Source organism: Ovis canadensis, chromosome 3, assembly GCF_042477335.2.
Source record: "Ovis canadensis isolate MfBH-ARS-UI-01 breed Bighorn chromosome 3, ARS-UI_OviCan_v2, whole genome shotgun sequence".
NCBI lineage: Eukaryota > Metazoa > Chordata > Mammalia > Artiodactyla > Bovidae > Ovis > Ovis canadensis.
The window spans coordinates 121,755,575-121,763,468 of record NC_091247.1 but is presented as its reverse complement, the minus strand read 5'-3'; positions in this window follow the sequence as shown (position 1 = coordinate 121,763,468).

Genomic DNA, 7,894 nt, shown 5'->3' with positions numbered 1-7,894 from the left:
TTGGCTTCTTGTTTTCCTTCTTTTCTCTTAATATCAGTTCCCTTCATTCCTCAGCCTTCTTCTTTCCCAATATTCTCCCAGGATAATCTCATATACTCTCATTTTTTAATTTCATTTATTCTTAAAATCCTATGCATATGGATTTCACATATAAATTAATATACATGTGTGTATTACTATATGCCAAACTGTTCTAAGCATTTTGCAAATGTTAACATATGTAATCCTCATAACAACCACTTGAAGTAAATACCATTACATTATCCATTTTCTAGATGAGGATGCCAACAGACAGATTAAGAAAGTGGCTGACGTTGGAATGGCCATCGTTAAAAAGTCTACAGATAACAAATGGTGTGAAACAGGGCACTCAAAGCTGGCGCGCTGGGATGACCCTGAGGGAAGGGATGGGGAAGGAGGTGGGAGGGGGGTCCAGGATGGGGGACACATGTACACCCACGGCTAATTCATGTCAATGTGTGGCAAAAACCACTACAACATTGTAAAGTAATTAGCCTCCAATTAAAAAATAAATAAAATATATCTATATTTTTTTAATGCTGGAGAAGGTATGGAATAAAGGGAACCCCCCTCCACTGTTGGTGGGAATGTGAGTTGGCACAGCCACTGTGGAAAACAGTATGGAAGTTCCTCAGAAAACTAAAAATAGAATTACCACATGACCCAGCAATCCCACTCTTGGGCATATATCCAAGTAAAACTATAATTCAAAAAGATAGGGACTTCCCTGGTGTTCCAATGGTTAAAACTTCACCTTCCAAGGCAGGGGGTTGGGGGTTCAATCCCTGGTTGAAGAGCTAAGGTCCTACATGTCTCACAGCCAAACATCAAAACATAAAACAGAGGCAATTTTGTAACAGATTCAATAAAGACTTTCAAAATGGTTCACATCAAAAAATTATTTTAAAAACGATACATGCACCCCTATGATTGTAGTAGCACTACTCACAGTAGCCAAGATATGGAAACAACCTATATAACCATCGACAGATGAATGGATAAAGATGTCATACATACATACAATGGAATACTAATTAGCTATAAAAAGAACAAAATAATAGCATCTGCAGCAACATGGATTCACCTAGAGATTATCATACTTACTTAGCTCATGATACCATTTACATATGGAATCTAAAATATGTCACAAGTAAACCTACATATGAAACAGAAACAAAAATTGGGGAAATGGAGAATAGACTGATGGCTGCCAAAGGGAAAGCGGGGTCGGAGAGGGTAGGAAAAGTGAAAGTCGCTCAGACGTGTCCAACTCTTTGTGACCCCATGCACTCTACAGTCCATGGAATTCTCCAGGTCAGAATACTGGAGTGGGCAGCCTTTCCCTTCTCCAGGGGATCTTTCCAACCCAGGGATGGAACCCAGGTCTCCCACATTGCAGGCAGATTCTTTACTAACTGAGCTATCAGGGAAGCCTGGGAGAGGGTAGAAGTGGTTAATCTGTTTAGGATTAACAGATGCAAACTGATATACATAGAGTGGATAGACAATAAGGTCCTACTGAATAGCACAGGGAACTATATTAAATATCTTGTGATAAACCATAATGGAAAAGAATATGAAAAAGAATGGATATGCATAAATGCATGTGTATACTGAGTCACTTTGCTATTTAATTAACACAACACTGCAATTCAACTATAATAAAAATAAGTTAAAAAAAGAAAGTGGCAGAACTAGAATTTAAAAGAAAGCAGCCTATACCTTAAACCACTATGATAGTCACAGTCCCATGACTTCAATCTATGTGTGGACATCTCCATTTTACAGATCATTAAACCAGACTTTCTATTCAGACCCATGTTTGCTAAAGGCTACCAGAAATCTCTACCTGGACTTTTCACAGACGACTTAGAATCAATGTGCTCCATTTCTCAGATCACCTTTCTTTCAATGCTCTACATTCTGTGCTCAACTCTGTTTCAAGTTCCTGATGTCACAGCCTCCTAACAGGTCTCCCTACCTCAACAGTTCTCACAAATGATCCAAGATCATTGGGGAGTGCGGAAACCCTTTCCAGGTGTCCACAAGGTCAAAATTATATTCATAAAAATACTAAGATGTTATTTGCTATTTTCACTGTGTTGACATTCGTACCAACGGTGCAAGAAACAGCAGTGATACAACTGCTGAAACAACACGAGAAAGTCAGTGGTGGCAGCTCTACTAGAATGTTACTGCATTATTGCTCCATCAAAAGGTACTGATTTTTCAAAATCTTAACTCTTAAATATGCTGTAATGGCAACCCACTCCAGTACTCTTGCCTGGAAACTCCCGTGGATGGAGAAGCCTGGTGGGCTGCAGTTCGTGGGGTCGCGAAGAGTCGGACACGACTGAGTGACTTCACTTTCACTTTTTACTTTCATGCATTGGAGAAGGAAATGGCAACCCACTCCAGTGTTCTTGCCTGGAGAATCCCAGGGATGGCAGAGCCTGGTGGGCTGCCATCTATGGGGTCACACCGAGTCGGACACGACTGAAGTGACGCGCAGCAGCAGCAAATATGCTGTGGGATTAAATTAAAAGTACATATAAAGCACTTCTGACATATTAAAACAATGCTTGTCTCAAAGAAAAGCAATTATGTGAATCCTTGAGTTTCAAGTTGAATATCTAAAACGCTTTTTTCATGAAGATTAGAAAAGCATATAAGTCATCTTAATTAGGATATTAGGAAAAATGAAATTTTGGAAATCTTAAATCTGATTCCGTGAGCCTCACTGTTTCCCAATATTTAAAGATTTTTTTTCTGTTACTGTTAAAAATGACATGAACAAATGTAATCTTTTATTCTGTATATGGAAATGTGTCAGTATTAGGAGACTGATGTAACCTAGAAAACCAATATTTTTCAAAAGATCAATATGTCACACAATTATACATGGGTAAAACATTCGCTCAAAGATGGAGATAATTTTAATACAATATAGTAACAAATACTGTTTCAGATTCTACATCGCAACTAAGCTCTCTGAAACTACCATTTATTGAGTTCCAAAGAATATCAGGCATACAGAGCTTGCACTTCCTCAGCTATGGCGCAAGCTCACTGCAAGAAGAGCTGGGACCGGGCTTCTCTGCCTTCCCCTCCTCCGCTCCCCCTCCCCACTGGGATTCAGGGAGTAAGAATAATGGATGCAAACAAGAGGCTCATGCTGATTGCTGTGCTGTGAGTAATGACCCAGGAATTTCAAGTCTTCTTCCCTGAAACTGTGGCAGGCTGATTTGTTAGCTTCTAAGTAAGGTAAAATTTCAGACTAGTCACAGTTCTTGACGAACAATGAATGAGGAGAAAATCTTTTAACTAGGTGAAGTGATCATGTGACGCATTCCTGGGGAATAAATTAAGAGGAGTAGGTTAGAGGTAGTCTAAGGAGGACCACTATTACAAGGGAAGGCAATCACTGAGAGAGTTTAGCGTGAGTAAAACATGACAAAAGTGTTACTTGCACAAAATTAATCTGACTGTGGTATGCCAAGGACTAATGTAGAGCTGGAACTAGACCCAAGCAGTGACAGCCACAGCAATTAATATTTACTGACTATTCATTGTGAAGAGGACTTCCCAGGTGGCACTTAGTGGTGAAGAACCCGCCCGCCAGTGCAGAAGACATAAGAGACATGGGTTCAATCCCTGGGTTGGGAAGATCCCCTGGAGAAAGGCAGGCAACCCACTCCAGTATTCTTGCCTGGAGAATCCCACGGACAGAGGGCCTGGTGGGCTACAGTCCACACGGTGGCGAAGAGTCAGACACGACTGAGGTGACTTAGCAAGTATTGTGAAGAAGGCATTATGATACAAATTCTATTTCATTCCCTTTACAGCTGAATAAGGTAATCACAATATTAACCCGTATAGCGCTCACTATAGGGAATGGCTGATTCCATGGACAGAGGAGACTGATGGTCTATATTTCATGGGTCACAAAGAGTCAGACGTGACTGAGGGACTAACATGAGGCAATAAAGCCAGTAAGAAGTGAAACCAGGAGTACTCTGCTAATTACAAAAAGAGTGAGACTATATAGTCAGTTATATAGATTTCAGTTTGTAGACTTATTTTAGTTCTTATCAACTAGCCTTTTTTTTGTTGTTTGGTACATTTGATTATTGCAGTACAATCGCTACTGTAGTGTTAGCTAACATCTTTATCATATCACTTAATTATCATTTCTTTTTTGCATTAAAAACAATTAAGATCTAGTCTCTTAGCAACTTCGACTTTTATAATACAGTATTGATTATCGTCACTGTGTTGCACGCTAGATTTCTAGAACTTATTTATCGACTAGTTGCAAGTTTATACCCTTGAACAATATCCCCCCATTTCCCCAACCCCTAGCCCCTGCTGACCTCCATTCTACTCTCTGTCTTTACAAGTTCAGTTTGTTTAGATTCCACATATAAGTGACTCTGGCTTTTTAATATTTATATTACACTCTTACTAGAGGCAGTTTTTAAACTTAAAATAATATCTATTATTTTTTAACCACTTGGTTTGGTATTTTTATATATCTTAGCAAATTCAACAAAGTTAGCATTTACACACACACACACACACACACACACCATTAAAATGATTGAAGATGCTGAGGTCTAGAGAGATTAAGCAGTATGCCCAAGCTCATGACCCTTATATGTTGTATAGCCAGAGTTCCCATCCAAGTCTGTCTGACTTCCAAGCCTACCTTAATACCCTAGCAATATTTGGCTAAACACACACACACACACACGCACACACACACACACACACACACACACACACACACCCCTTAATTCCTTCCCTATTCCCTAGCTATTGCACAGTTAATGCTTCTTTTGCAAGACATCAGTGAACATTCAGTCTAAGTAGTAACGTTCACCTCCTAAAACAGTGACACTTTTCTCCTCACACATCCAGCATGGAATTCCCAAACATTCATAATCATCACATTAAGCTACTTGTTTAGAGAAGTCCTCATCTAGAATACTGAGGGCTGTCAAGAATCAGGACAAATCTGTGTTCTCATGGTCCAGAGATGACTTTCTAACGTCATCTTCAGGAACAAAATCATCACAAAGATGTTGGATAGTGATGAGAAAAACTTTTTTGAAATTTTGTTTTTTCTTACCAAAGAGATTTTCTTCATATATTCTAAAAACCTCATTTAGGGGAGAAATCAAACAAAGCCAATCAAAGAGAAAAAAAGACTACTAGCTGTTAGCCACATCACTTATGTGTCAACACCGCTCCTTCTGGAAGTCACGCTGGTACGGTTACCAAGAAAAGCAAAAGCAAAAAAAATCTTAAATGAGCCATGTGAATCCAAGCAGGGATGACTGAAGAGAATGGCCACACGGTGTTAGTAAGCAGGATAGCTATGGGTTAGAAGGGAGCCGTGAGGTCTAACACAGAGCTCTGTTTGTATTCCACAATGATGACTATGGAATCATGTGAGATAAATACAGTAGTTACTAAAAGCAAAAACATTTCTCTCTCTTTTAAAAGTCATAAAATAAATGGAGCAAATATGAATGAATACTTAAGTAAATATGAGTAAACTGAGTGAATCCAATAGAATTATACTACAGAAAGAAACACTTCTCTAAATTTTTCTCTGGGATTAAAAGGACCAAAGAGCATGGACAATGCGTTTTTGGGTAATTGTGTTTCCCTCACTTCTCCAGTTTTCTAAAAAAAAGTTGGAATGTACCAGTTGATGCCACTGACAAATCTTGACAGCGCTGAAGGAGAGAAGATAGAAAAGACAGGAAAGTAAATTTAAATTGACATCCTCTTGACTTCACCCACTGGCTGAAAAACTATTCTTAGAAAATTGGAGAAAGTTCACAGCCTAAGTATAATGGAAGAAAAGCCCTGTGATTGCTTAAAGAAATGTGCAAATAGTAATATACATGTGATGTTTTGATATTGAGTTCTTATATACTCTTGTTTATCTGTATGGTTGAGTTCATAAAATAACATGTGTGTATGATGTGTATAAACATATATACTCTAAGAACTGTAACAGTAACTATGTTTTTTGGTAGGAGAGAACTTATTTGTTTTATGTGTGAGTTTGGGTTTGGTATGTCTGTGTGTGTATTTGTAAACCATTCAATAGGAGAAAAATTTTATGTATCCACACAACTAGACAAGCTAATTCCAAAGTTTATATATAAAGAAGACATAAAAGAACAGGATAATTCTGCAAAATTTATATATAAAGTGGAGGAAATAGCCTTATTAGATATTTAAAGTATATAATAAAGCTATGATAATTAAAACAACCTTTACCTACATAAAAGTAAACAGAGAGATCAATGAAACACTACAAAAAATCCAGGATTAGGGTCAAATACACACTAGAATTTAGTGTAAAAGCTGGAATCAAGACTGCCAGAAGAAATATCAATTATTTCAGATATGCAGATGACATGACTTTTATAGCAGAAAGGAAAGAGGAATTAAAGAGTCTCCTGATAAGGTGAAAGAGGAGAGTGAAAAGCTGGCTTAAAACTCAACATTCAAAAAACGAAGATGATGACATCCAATCCCATCACTTCATGGCAAATAGATGGGGAAACAATGGAAACAGTGACAGACTCTATTTTCTTGGATTCCAAAATCACTGCAGATGGTGACTGCAGCCATGAAATTAAAAGATGTTTGCTCCTTGGAAGAAAAGCAATGACAAACCTAAAGAACGTATTAAAAAGAAAATACATTAATCGATAAAGGTTCATACAGTCAAAGCTATGGTTTTTCCAGTAGTCATGTATAGATGTGGAGAGGAACAATAAAAAATGCTGAGTGCTGAAGAATTGATGCCTTCGAACGGTGATGCTAGAGAAGTCTCTTGAGGGTCCCTTGGACAGCAAGGAGATCAAACCAGTCCATCCTAAAGGAAATCAACCCTGAATATTCTTTGGAAGGACTGATGTTAAAGCTGAAACTCCAATACTTTGCCCACCTGATATGAAGAGTCAACTCATTGGAAAAGACCCTGATGCTGGGAAAGATTGAAGGCAGGAGAAGAAGGGGAAAACAGAGGATGAGATGGTTGGATGGCATCACCAACTCAAAGGACATGAGTTTCAGCAAGCTCCAGGAAATGGTGAATGACAGGGAAGCCTGGTATGCTGCAGTCCACAGAGTCACAAACAGTCAGAGACAACTGAGGGACTGAACAACAACAAGTAGCATTACAAGTTGTGGGCAAAGATGGATTAACAAATAGTGTTGGAAAACTAGGTAGTCTTCTGAAAATTAAGTTTATTCTATTTGTTAGCCCCTTTACACAAAATAAAGTTAAGGTGGATAAATTATAGAAATGTAACAAATGACTCTAAAAGTTAAAGAAACCATGTTGGTTTGTTTTATTTTTTAAATACAAACTTAGATTTTAAGAGACTTCCTAAGTCTGAATAAAAACCTAAACACATAATACAAATAAATACAATTATAAGAAAGAAAAATTTTCAGCATAGCAAAAATTATCATGAGCACAATGAAAACACAAATAATGGACTTGGAAAATACATTTCAACCAATGTTACTAGGAGCTCACACAAGTCAAATAGCAAAGCCATCCACCCAACAGAAAAAGTAAAATAGGAAAAGAGTACAAATAGTTTATAAAAAGGAAATAAAAATGAGAAATGCAAATATATTTCACACTGAAATGTCATTTTTCACCTATCACATAGGCAAAGCTCTAGTTTTATGCATAGTCTGTTGGCAAGTATTTGGGATCTGGCACTTTCACGCATGTTCATAGAAATATGTATTGGTAAAACCTTTTTGGAGTGAATTACAGCAATGTCTATCAAGCTACAAGTATATATAAATCTTTAGCCCAGCAAAGATTATC